This window comes from Thalassophryne amazonica, chromosome 3, assembly GCF_902500255.1.
Source record: "Thalassophryne amazonica chromosome 3, fThaAma1.1, whole genome shotgun sequence".
Lineage (NCBI taxonomy): Eukaryota > Metazoa > Chordata > Actinopteri > Batrachoidiformes > Batrachoididae > Thalassophryne > Thalassophryne amazonica.
In genome coordinates this window covers 115,888,644-115,902,385 of record NC_047105.1, presented here as the reverse complement: position 1 = coordinate 115,902,385, position 13,742 = coordinate 115,888,644, and positions in this window count along the sequence as shown.

Here is a 13,742-nt window from a genome sequence, read left to right as displayed (position 1 = left end):
TGTAGTAGTTCGTGACCCCTATCTGTCTGTTGTTGTATTGTAAGTTCCTGTGACGTTTGTGTGTTTTCACTGTAAATTGTTTATTAATTTTTACAATCTGTCAGGGACTACAATTGGAAATTAGCCCATGGCTATAATCTGACATATTTGCATTTTATGTGTTCATCAATATGTGTTGTCCCTATGTCCCTATATGTGTTCATCAATATGTGTTGTCCCTATGTCCCTATATGTGTTCATCAATATGTGTTGAATAAAGAAATGAAATTTTAGTCGTGGTCTGAGAGGCTTTGACATCGACCGGCTGCTGCCATTTATGCAGGTCAGGCGGGTGACGTCACTGGTTGGGGGAAGATGAGCCTCGTTTTGAGATTCCCTGCTAGAGGCACCAACAAAGAGGCACTCCCAATGCTGCCCACTAAACGCCAACGTCCCTTCATGGACAGCAACATGACACCTCCTAACCGGACAAAATATTGATGAAGTTCCCAGATGTTAATGCATTTCCAATGGGGATTCACGACTGAACACACTCAGAAAAACACTCACAAAATACATGTTAAAATGCCATTCCAGTTTTACACAATTATCCTTTATTGACCGAGTTTCATTCATGAAGTCAGTGGTGTGTGTACACATCTCTGTGTGTAAGTGTCGTCGGACGACACAGGCACGGGTAGGAAACATACACCTGTTTATCAACCAAATGTCACAGACAAAGTGACAAGGACAACCAAAACCACTTACTTATGGAAGGAAATATTGTTTCTCTTGTTCCTCCGTTTGTGGCTTTGCCAACATGCGCAGCTTTCCAGCGTATTCCACCTGTTTCTTGATGAGACTATTAGAACTTCAATGAGCGAGCTCAGTAAACTGCACCCGTTCCCAGCAGAGGAGACAACAACCAGTGACATCAACCGGAAGTGCCCTCCACTGACTTCAGCCAATGGCGATTTGCATGTCAATTTAGCGGCAAACTTGATTCAAATATTATCTACACTGCGCTCAAACATTCTGCAAATGAATGAATAACAATTTTTACCAAGGAATGCACAAACAAATTCTCAAAAAGCCTTTCTGTTCCCCTTTAAGCAGCAAAAATGTAGTCACCCCCACTCAGCTTGCAGAGACAATTACTCAAAAACTATAATGCAGTCATCTTTTAACTCACCAACAGTATTACCTGTGGCGAATGCTGATGACAAGCCAACGTTGCAGATATAATCTTTCATAGGCATGTATTCCACATGTTGGACAGTAGTGGATGCAGGATAAATGATCAAAAAAAGGACAGCTGTTGTTGAACTTACATGTAGTTTGTAAACTGATTTACCCTTTGCAAACTGATTTAGTCTCTTTATTTTCCTACAGGAATGATGCCCTATCCTTCCATTTGTTCAAAAAAACTGTCTTGCGACATCTGCATGAAATCTGCTGAATGTTATGTATGGATGTCTCAGCATGACCTACAACATCCATCCATCCATCCATCCATCCATAAATCCTCTATACCCACTTACTCCAATTAAGGGTCACGGGGGCACTGGATCTTGTCCAGGTAGTCATAGGGCTTGAGGCAGGGTACACCCGTGGACAGGACGCCAGTCTGTTGCAGGGCCACACATAGACAGGCAAACACATTCACACCTGCATGCACACCTAAAGTCATGATCTGCAATAGTCTTTCTCAAAAAGTGGTGCTGTGCGAGCAACCCCTAGTGGTCCATCAATAAAAAAGTAATTCAATTTGACTTCTCCCTTGTTTTTCCACTTGGGGTCACCACAGGTGGATTTGCATGTTGAATTGGCACAGGTTTTATGACGCCCTCCCCGACGCAACACCACATTACATGGAGAATGGTTAGGGGTGGATTTGAACCAGGAACCTTCTGCACTAGAAACAAGCACACTAACTGCTTGGCCACCACACCAGCCCAGTGGTTCATAAATATACTGGTAAAATATCACATTTTAAATTCATGTCATATTCTTTTTAAAAAAGTGTTTTTCAAATGGTTGATTTGAAATTGACTCCATTGACTCCAAAATGGTATACTGTAGTAATGTACTGTAATATACTGTTGGACAGGTTATCAGATCTGTTGTTTTTGGATATTTGGGGAGTTAGGTGGTCCTTGAGATTTTCATCCATCCATCCATTTTCTATATCCACTTACTCCAATTAAGGGTCATGGGGGTGGAGCCTATCTTGGCAGTCATAGGGCGTGAGGATACCAACCTATCACAGGGCATAATATTTTTTATTTTTTTTACTTTTTAATTGGTTACATGGTCCTTGGTCTGAAAAGGTCTGAGAAACACCGATCTACAAAATTACACTCAAATGACAACATATCATAATGTCACTAGGGTGTCATGATTTGACATCGCTTTGTGACATTTAGATGATGACGTTACCGACATGACTAAATCCTGACCAAAACCTGATGATATCTGACTCTTGTGTTTTTGCTGGGTACAAAATGAATGAATGAATGAAGTCTTTTTTATTTCAAACACATAAAAAAAACTATGTGCATGTGAAAATGATAGCAAAGGGAAACAATAGAAATATAATAATAATAAAAATAACTTAAATATTACAAATTCCATCTTCATAAAGGAGCAGGAGGAGGTTTTCACTTATTTAGTCCTACCCCTTCCCACCTATTCACCATAATTCCTATATTATTATTCCTAAAACCCAACCAATATGAATAGTTTCCATATTTTTAACCCCATACAATAAAACTTTAAGCATTTATCTCACTTTTGATACACTCAATAGAATCAGTCACATTTGTGTATCCTACCCCATACAATACTTATATAAGCACAATTAACACCTATTCTATTCTATATACGTCTTTAGTATTTTTTGTACCTCTTTTTCAGCAGATAACTATTATTCTCTGTTTTAGCCCCTGTTCTAAATTCTTCCACAAATTTACCCCACAGACTGAGGAGTCTGTGGGGTAAATCAATGGGCAAACGTGCCCATTGAGAGTGTCAAAGATGCAGCATCTTTGACACTCAACCATGGCCATTAAAGATTTTCCAGGATGACTGCAACAGTAGGGCTAAAGAGACAATGTGAAGCTGAAATCAACCAGTAAATCATTTGAAATCAAATAGGATGAGTGACGTTTTATGATCTTTTGTCCAAAAACGTTAGCATGCAGGATATCCATCATTCTCCAATGCCTTTCACTTGATTTATTTTTCAAGTACAAAAAAGGCATACATTTCACTTCAAAGTTTAAATATGCTAAGATGATGATTTTCTACATTTTAAATAACTCTAACATGAATAGTTTTTTATTATTATTTTGGACTCTCCGGGAACCATCACCTTATCATGGTGGAGATGTTGTGTGCAGCAATGAACCTGAGAGCTGTGTTGTCTGGAGCCTTTGTGCTCTTGGTAGGGTCTCCCATGGCAAATTGGTCTTAGGCGAGAGGCCAGACTAAGAATGGTTCACAAGACACCATGACAGAATGAGGCAGAGGAAATGCGACCCGGCCCGGAGGAAGCCCTGTGTTGCGGACCAAACGGTCCCCCCTAAAAATTGGTCCACCCTGTCTCCACTGCGCATGCATCATTTGTGACCACAGCAGCTCCTGTGAGAAGGACTCTCTTCACCCAAAGTGATCAAATGGATTAATGTGAATATTAACCATTAGATGACAAGGTAAAACCTCTTAAATAATTCTAAAGTCAGTTTTAAGCAAAAACAAGTCTGTTTTAAGCAGGAACGAGGCAATACTGGGTGACGCTTTGAAATGACCGATGCGCAGTGAACACATCAGCTAGCAGCTTATGTAGCCGTGGCACTCCGATCACTTCCTCTGCCTTTTATGATCAAATAATGTTGAATTTATGTGCAAATGTTGGGTACAAAAGCTTCAGATATCTGTCGCTGAGATAGATGACGACTGGAGTGCAGTTTTCAGGAGAAACAAGGTGATAATCCATGAACCGTGGCTAATGACGCATGCGCAGTGAAGGCAGGGTGGACTGATTTTTACAGGGGACTGTTTGGTCTGCGACACCAGGGCCTCCATCTGGTGCCAGGCCTGGATGGAGAGCCCATCAGTGAGCGCCTGGTGGCTGGGCTTGCCATGGAGTCCAGTCGGGCACAGCTCGAAAAAGGCAACGTGGACCGTCCATCTCCACCCTGTGGGCTCACCACCCGCTGAGGGAACCGTTGATGTCGGGTGCACTGTCCCATGGGTGGCAGTGAAAGTCGAGGGCCTCTATGGACAAGACCCAGGTGGCAGGGGCTAGCTTTGTGGGTGTGGAACGTCACCTCACTGTGGGGAAGGAACTGGAGCTTGTGCAGGAGGTGAAGCAATACCAGTTAGATCTGGTGGGCCTTGCCTCCACGCACAGCCTTGGCACCGGAACCACTCTCCATGATAGGGGTTGGACCTTATTCTTTGCTGGAGTTGCCCAGTGTGTGAGGCACCAGGCAGGTGTGGAGATACTCATGAGTCCTGCTTCTTCGGTTGGCAGGGGACTTTGACTGTTGTTTGTGCGAAAAGCAGTTTGGAGTATTTGGCCTTCTTGTAGTCCCTGAGTGGAGTCGTGTATGGGGCTCCGGTGGGGGACTCCACTGTTCTGCTGGAGGACTTCAACGCACATGTGGGCAATGACAGAGACACCTGAAGAGGCGTGATTGGGAGGAACGGCCTCCCCAATCTAAACCCCAATGGTCGTTTGTTATTGGAGTTCTGTGCTAGTCATGGACTGTCCATAACAAACACCATGTTCAAACATAAGGATGCTCATAAGTGTACATGGCTCCCCCTTAGATTTGGAATGTATGATAGAAGATAAGCCTTACTGAATTTTTATGGTACCAGAGCACCCAAGGCTGAAGACTGATGATCGATTTTGTGATCGTATCATCTGATCTGAGGCGGCATGTTCTGAACACTCGGGTGAAGAGAGGGGCAGAGCTGTCAACTGATCACCATCTGGTGGTGAGCTGGATCAGAGGGTGGGGGAGGACTTTGGACAGACCTGGTAAGCCCAAACGGATAGTGTGGGTGAACTGGAAATGTCTGGAGGAGCCCAATGTCCAACAGATCTTCAGCTCACACCTCCGGCGGAACTTTTCTAGCATTCCTGTGGAGGTTAGGGGCATTGAACCACAATGGGCAATGTTCAAAGCTTCCATTGCTGAAGCTGCAGTGGGGAGCTGTGGCCTGAAGGTCTTAGCAAGGGGCGGCAATTCTTGAACACCATGGTGGACATCGTTGGTCAGGGAAGCCATCTGACTGAAGAAAGAGTCCCTCCGGGATATGTTATCTTGGAGGACTCCAGAGGGAGTTGAAAGGTACCAACAGGCCCGAAGAGCAGCAGCCTCTGCTGTAGGGGAAGCAAAGCAGTGGGTGTGGGAGGAGTTCAGAACAACCATGAAGAAGGACTTTCGGTCAGCACCAAGGTGCTTCTGGCAGACTGTGAGGCACCTCAGGAGGGGAAAATGGGGAACCATCCAAGCTGTCAACAGGAAGGATAGGACTCTGTTGACCTCAACTGAGGATGTAATCCGGCGCTGGAAGGAACATTTTGAGGAACTCTTGCATCAGACCGGAGCACCCTCTATAGTAGAGGCAGAGCTTTGAAGCTGATGGAGGATTATCATTAATTTCCCAGGTGGAAGTCAATGAGGTAGTCAAACAACTCAGTGGTGGCAAGGCCCCGGGGGTTGATGAGATTTGTCCAGAAATGCTGAAGGCCCTGGGTGTGGAGGGACTGCCTTGGCTAAGATGTTTCTTCAACATTGCGTTGGGTCTGGGACAGTGCCTAAGGACTATTGTTGTGACGAAAAGGGAGTTGAGCCAAAAGGCGAAGCTCTCGATCTACTGGTCAGTCTTCATTCCTACTCTCACCTATGGTCATGATGGTTGGGTCATGACCGAAAGAACTAGATTGTGGATACAAGGGGCCAAAATGGGCTTCTTCAGGAGGGTGGCTGGTGTCTCCCTTAGATACAGGGTGAGAAGCTCGGTCATTCGTAGGGAGCTTGGAGTAGAGCCACTGCTCCTTTGCATTGAAAGGAGCCAGCTGAGGTGGTTTGGGCATCTGGTAAGAATGCCCCTGGGCGCCTCCCTAGTGAGGTGTTCCAGGCACGTCCATCTGGGAGGAGACACCGGGGAAGACCCAGGACTAAGTGGAGAGATTATATCTTCACACTGGCCTGGGAACGCCTCAGGATCCACCAGTCGGTGGTGGTCAATGTGGCCTGGGAAAGGGAAGTCTGGGGTCCCCTGCTGGAGCTGTAGCCCCCGCAACCCAATCCCAATAAGTGATTGAAGATGAGTGATGAGAGTGATGATGAGTGGGTATTTTGCACTGTTGGCCAGATTAAGCATAGTGAATTCTTTGGGTTTGATAACATTGTGGATATTATTTGACTGTTTTCTCTCATAACAAAAAAATAGATAATGTGATTAATTGATTTTTCAATTTTTGTTGTTGTTGCATGGAGAGCCAGTGAAGAAGAGAGCCAATGAGTGAGGAACTGCAATAAAAGAGCCAGTGACCCAGTGTGCCTCTGACCGGGTGAACGGTCAGGGAAGGAGAGCTACGTAGTGCAGCAAACAGTTGAGGCCAGGAGCCAGTTTAGGTGAATGGAGGAAGTACGGAAAACAAGCCATGGTGGCCTTGGTGGTGGACCTACGATTTGGAAATGAAAGAAACTGGCAAATGACCACATTTCAAACAAGTACAGTTGTATACAAAAGTTTGGGCACCCCTGATAATTTTCATGATTTTCCTTTATAAATCATTGGTTGCCAGGATCAAAAATTTCAGTTAAATATATCATATAGCAGACAAACACAGTGATACAGGTATTTGAGAAGTGAAATGAAGTTTCTAGTATTTACAGAAAGTGTGCAATAATTATTTAAACAAAATTAGGCAGGTACATAAATTTGGGCAACCTTGTCATTTTATTGATTTGAATACATTTAGCACTAATTATTGGAACACAAAACTGGTTTGGTAAGCTCACTGACCCTTTAGTTCCTTACACAGGTGAATCCAATCATGAGAAAGGGTATTTTAAGGTGGCCATTTCCAAATGTTTCCCCTCGTTGCATCTTTTCTAATGAGTGGCAACATGGGATCCTCTAAACAACTCTCAAATGACCTGAAAACAAAAATTGTTCAAATCATGGTTTAGGGGAAGGATACAAAAATCTATCTCAGAGATGTCAGTTGTCAGTTTCCACTGTGAGGAACATAGTGAGGAAATGGAAGACCGCAGGCACAGTACTAGTTAAGGCCATGGCAGGCCAAGAAAAATCTCAGATAAGCTGAAGCGAAGGATGGTGAGAACAGTCATAGTCAACTCACAGACCTGCTGCAAAGACCTACAACGTGATCTTGCTGCAGATAGTCTCTGTGCATCGTTCAACTATACAGCACACTTTGCACAAAGAGATGCTGTATGATGCTGTAATGCAGAATAACCCTTTTCTGCGTACACGCCACAAACAGAGTTGCTTGAGGTATGCTAAAGCACATTTGAACAAGCCAGCTTCCTTTTGGAATAAGGTGCTGTGGACTGATGAAACTAAAATTGAGTTATTTGGACATAACAAGGGGTGGTATGCATGTCTGAAAAAGAACACATCATTCCAAGAAAAACACTTGCTACCTACAGTAAAATTTGGAGGTGGTTCCATCATGCTGTGTGGCTGTGTGGCCAGTGAAGGTACTGGGAACCTTGCTAAAGTTGAGGGTCTCATGGATTCCAGTCAATATCAGCAGATTCTTGAGAACAATGTTCATGAATCAGTGACAAAGTTGAAGTTGCACCAGGGCTGGATCTTTCAATAAGACAATGACCCTAAACACTGCTCAAAATCTACTAAGGCATTCATGCAGAGGAACAAGTACAATGTTCTGGAATGGCCATCTCAGTCCTCAGACCTGAATGTTATGGAAAATCTGTGGTGTGATTTTAAGCGGGCTGTCCATGCTCGGAAACCAACAAACCCGAGATGTTTTGTAAAGAAGAATGAGCCAAAATACCTTCAACCAGAATCTAGACTCTCACTGGAAGCTATCGGAAGCGTTTTGAGGCTGTTATTTCTGCAAAAGGAGGATTTACTAAATATTGATGTATTTTTTTTCTGTTGGGGTGCCCAAATTTATGCACCTGCTTAATTTTGTTTAAAGAATTATTGCACACTTTCTGTAAATCTTATAAACTTCATTTCACTTCTCAAATATCACTGTGTTTGTCTGCTATACAACCCCTGGCAAAACCCCAGTTGTTTAATTTTGTAGAAAAAAAGCAGATCACAGACATGACACAAAACTAAAGTCATTTCAAATGGCAACTTTCTGGCTTTAAGAAACACTATAAGAAATCAAGAAAAAAAGATTGTGGCAGTCAGTAACGGTTACTTTTTTAGACCAAGCAGAGGAAAAAAATATAGAATCACTCAATTCTGAGGAAAAAATTATGGAATCACCCTGTAAATTTTCATCCCCAAAACTAACACCTGCATCATATCAGATCTGCTCGTTAGTCTGCATCTAAAATCGGATGGGTTGAACACACCTTGGAGAGTGTTGCACCAAGTGGACTGACATGAATCATGGCTCCAACACGAGAGATGTCAGTTGAAACAAATGAGAGGATTATCAACACTCTTAAAAGAGAGTAAATCATCACGCAATGTTGCAAAGATGTTGGTTGTTCACAGTCAGCTGTGTCAAACTCTGGACCAAATAACAAACAACATGGGAAGGTTGTTAAAGGCAAACATACTGGTTAGACCAAGGAAGACATCAAAGCGTCAAGACAGAAAACTTAAGCAATATGTCTCAAAAATCGAAAAATGTACAACAAAACAAATGAGGAACGAATGGGAGGAAACTGGAGTCAACGTCTGTGACCGAACTGTAAGAAACCGCTTAAAGGAAATGGGATTTACATACAGAAAAGCTAAACGAAAGGCATCATTAACACCTAAACAGAAAAAAACAAGGTTACAATGGGCTAAGGAAAAGCAATTGTGGACTGTGGATGACTGGATGAAGGTCATATTCAGTGATGAATCTCGAATCTGCATTGGGCAAGGTGATGATGCTGGAACTTTTGTTTGGTGCCTTTCCAATGAGATTTATAAAGATGACTGCCTGAAGAGAACATGTAAATTCCACAGTCATTGATGATATGGGGCTGCATGTCAGGTAAAGGCACTGGGGAGATGGCTGTCATTACATCATCAATAAATGCACAAGTTTATGTGATATTTTGGGACAATTGAAAGGATGTTTGGGGATGATGAAATCATTTTTCAGGATGATAATGCATCTTGCCATAGAGCAAAAACTGCAAAAACATTCCTTGCAAAAAGACACATAGGGTCAATGTCATGGCATAGGGTCAATGTCAATGAGCAGATCTGATTTGATGCAGGTGTTAATTTGGGGGATGAAAATTTACAGGGTGATTCCATAATTTTTTTCCTCAGAATTGAGTGATTCCATATTTTTTTCCTCTGCTTGGTCTAAAAAAGTAACCGTTATTGACTGCCACAATCTTTTTTTTCTTGATTTCTTATAGTGTTTCTTAAAGCCAGAAAGTTGCCATTTGAAATGACTTTAGTTTTGTGTCATGTCTGTGATCTGCTTTTTTTCTACAAAATTAAACAACTGAATGAACATCCTCTGAGGCCGGTGATTCCATAATTTTTGCCAGGAGTTGTATATTTAACTGAAATTGCTGATCCAAACAACCAATGATTTATAAAGGAAAATCATGGAAATCATCAGGGGTGCCCAAAGTTTTACATACAACTGTAACTTCAAAATCACACATACGTATGTTGAGAGAGACAGAGAGAGAGGATATAAAATTGTCTGCCTGGCTACATTCATTTAAATAAAAGAAATCCTTTCCACAGGGTTGTGCAGGTTTATGGTCATGTTACTTGAGTTTTAGAACATAACCAAGCAGTTAATGGTTTATTTGTAAATTTCTCTGCAGAAGCAGTCCCTCTCACAGACCCCATTTAATGCGTACCTTGCTCGACTCTGTCTTTCTGCCAATGCTAAATTCACACAAAATCTTTTCCCCATGGTTGTATGAAGGTATGACTGTAGGGTAACCACTGTGAAACAATCATAAAAACTGGCAAAGTTGGTGGCCTGTCTCTCTTGCTGGCAACCACATTTTCTCCTAATTCATGATCAACGCAGCATCCAATAACCAACCAGCAGGTGGCAGACATCTCTTTGGAATGTTACGATCGATCGATCGACGTCCCAGTGACTCACCGACTGGGAACTGGTTTGAAGTCTGGCTGAACAGAATGATTGAATGAAAACTGAATCAGCCAAAACACATATCATTCTGTCAGATCTTAAGGTTTAGCTAGATTTAATCTGGGATGATTTGTGGAAGGTTGAATGTTCAAGACGCTCCAACCATGGAGAGTCACATTCCACTGAGGGAGACTTTTTACTCACACTGACCATTACAAAGTTACCAAACTTTAGTTTGGTGCTCATCTCCATATTTTTACTGTGAAATGTACAGTATTTGTCTTTTTGTACATACAGGACCTTAAATACTGCCACAGGTACAGTCACTATAGTCTGTTTCCTCGATTCTGTTCCCTTCACTCCACCAAAGCACACCAGCCCCTTCAACCGTATGAACCACAAACCGTATTTCAACTCTTCAGCCTTATTGATTTTATTTTATTTTTAAAAATAGTATCCATTCATTATTTTCATGATGGTGGGGGGTGTAATGGGGCAAGAATTCCTTGGTCCACCCCTGATGCAGACCTTCACCAACACCTTTTTTTCTTATTCACCACTTTAGCTCATCACCTAGTTTTTTGTTTGTTTGTTTTTAATTATTTATTCCAAACTAATTATTAACTGGGATTAATAACATATTTCTGATCTGATACATGTTCAATTAATCATGTGAAAAAAGAAACCTGCAGACACACATGAAACATGCATGTAATTGTGAGGGAATAAGTAACTATGATCTATCAGATCATACTTAGTCTCCTGTTACTGATGACCATCAGCTGTAAAACCTTGTATCCTAGCAACCAGAGAATAACATGGCCAAAATATTATCTATCAACAGCCTCAAACACCTGCTGATCATTCTGAAAAAGACGTCTGTGCCTGGCCTTATCCATAACCTCTAACCTCACAGATTTGATTTAAATCACTTTAGAACAATGAATGTTCCTCATATGTGCCCGAAAATGTTTCTATCCTTGAGGACTGTGAGCTGTAGAGCGTAGAAACCATTCATTGTAGGAGGTGTCCTGTCACCATAGCAACACAAAAGATGCTCTCAGTAGACCAGCCTGCTGTTGCCGTGGAGACTGGTGAGAGTCTGTAGCAGTGAGATGATATAAAACTATTTGTTTTCTTTATTTGTTCTCAGCAGATGTCATCTGATGGTTACATAGTTTATCACTCGCAGACACACATACACACACATATACATACATATATATATATATATATATATATATATATATATATATATATATATATATATATATATATATATATATATATATGTATATATATATATATATATGTGTGTGTGTGTGTGTATAGTGGTCAGAGATGGCATTGAATATTTTGAGATACTGCAAGCATATGTGATGCAGATATTACAGATATTTTGAGTCTTGTTTTTCCTGTTGTTCCAAACCCTAACATGACACATTATTTAGATTCCAAGATCATGAAAAGCTAAGATGAGCATATTTAATAATTTCTATGTTCACTTGAATTCAATTAATTTCAATTTATTCATATAGTGCCAAATTGCAACATAACTCACCCCAAGGTGCTTCACACAACCCCCCTGAGCAAGATCATAGGCAACAGTGGTAAGGAGAAAAACTCCCTCTGGCCTTTTTTGAGGAAAAAATCTCAAGCAGACCAGACTCAAAGGGGTGACCCGCTGCTTAGGCCAGTCCAGCAGTAACAACGTTCAAATAAACAAAGTCAACAAATATAAATAAACAAAATAAAGAATTTTCAAATATGTAAAACAAGAACAGAAAAAAGTCTGATTATAGTCAATTCGCAGTTGGAGCAAAATGTATATTTTATAGCAACCATTTCTGATTTTCAATATGTATTGATACAAATGTAAACATTAATATTTAGATTCCTCCAAGCTTTTATGTTTCCAGAAATGTATAGATTTGCTGTCTACAACGGGTTTTTTTTCATGAAAATGCATTTGTTGACATTGTGGGCTTAACTAGTAAGCTTTTAATACGGGCATGGACTATTTAAACCTTAATGATGTAATTTTTGAAAGTACCACAATATTAGTTTTAAATGGACTGCATTTATATAGTGTTGTTCCATCTGCGTCAGACGCACAAAGCGCTTTACAATAATGCTTCACATTCACCCCGATGTCAGGGTGCTGCCATACAAGGCACTCACTACACATCGGGTGCAACTAGGGGATTAAGGACCTTGCCCAAGGGCCCTTATTGATTTTCCAGTCAGGCTGGGATTTGAACCAATGATTCTCTGTTCTCAAGCCCAATGCTTAACCACTAGACAAGGGGTGGGCAACGAAGGCTGAGACACTGCAGGTTTTCCTTGCAACCAATCACCCTAGCATGTGGGTTGCTGATGAGCTTCTCCCCTGAACATAAACACCTGATCGTCAATGAAATCACCTGCTGAGTTGATTGGTTGCAAGGAAAACTTGTAGTGTCTTGGCCTTTCATGGCACATGATTGCCCACCCCTGTACTAGACCATCACCTCTCCAATATTAGTTATAAAATCAAGAAGTGTCAAGAAGATAACTGATTACTTTGTAGTTTCTTGTTTTTATTGTTGTTTTGGGTTTTTTTTTTTTGTCAGAAAAATGGGAATATATGTTCATGTGTTTTTAATTTTGGAAAAAATGCTGGCCATAATAACATAAGCTTTGGAATGTATCATGTGCTATCAAATAAAATCTTTTTCAGAGACTTAAAAATGTCGCTAAAATGACAATAATAGTTAGCAGCAGTGTCTGGATTGAACAACTAAAATGTAGATGAATAGGTGAATGAGTGAGTGGGTTGGCCCATCCCACCCACTCAGACTGTGTAGACAATACCTCAAAAACAATAAATGTTGCAATTCAACAAATTAAAAATGCACATTAGGTGGATGACGTGAGTTTTGGCAATTAACTTTGATGCACCGCATCTGTCCGTGCGTTCCTTATGTCATATTCCATAGACATGTCTGCCACCTGTTGGATGAATTATGGAAATTTAGCTGCCTGCCTTTAAACAAATACAGAATATAGAAATATAGAAAATATAGAACAGAACAAGAAAGTAAATGGAGCTAAAGAATAGAAAGAACATGTGGCTGAGGATGTACCAAAAGTTCCTATGTGTATTTTATGATTAATTATGGAGCATTTGTGAAACACTGAATCTCTATTTTGAGAGTTTTTGCAATACTCAAATCTGTATCAAAATGAGGACATCACGTGTGGTGCTAAATGTAGCCTTATTACATCAGCAGCTGTTTGGAAACAAATGTTTTGAAATGTTTGGAGTGGCATTGCACCCTCTGGTGTTGAAACAATCCAAGCGAATGAAGTAGGATGGCAGTATTTTGATGTATAATCAGTAAGACCTGTCAGCTGCTCCCTTGTTTTCCACTCGGGGGTCACCACAGCAGAGCTGAGGTGGATC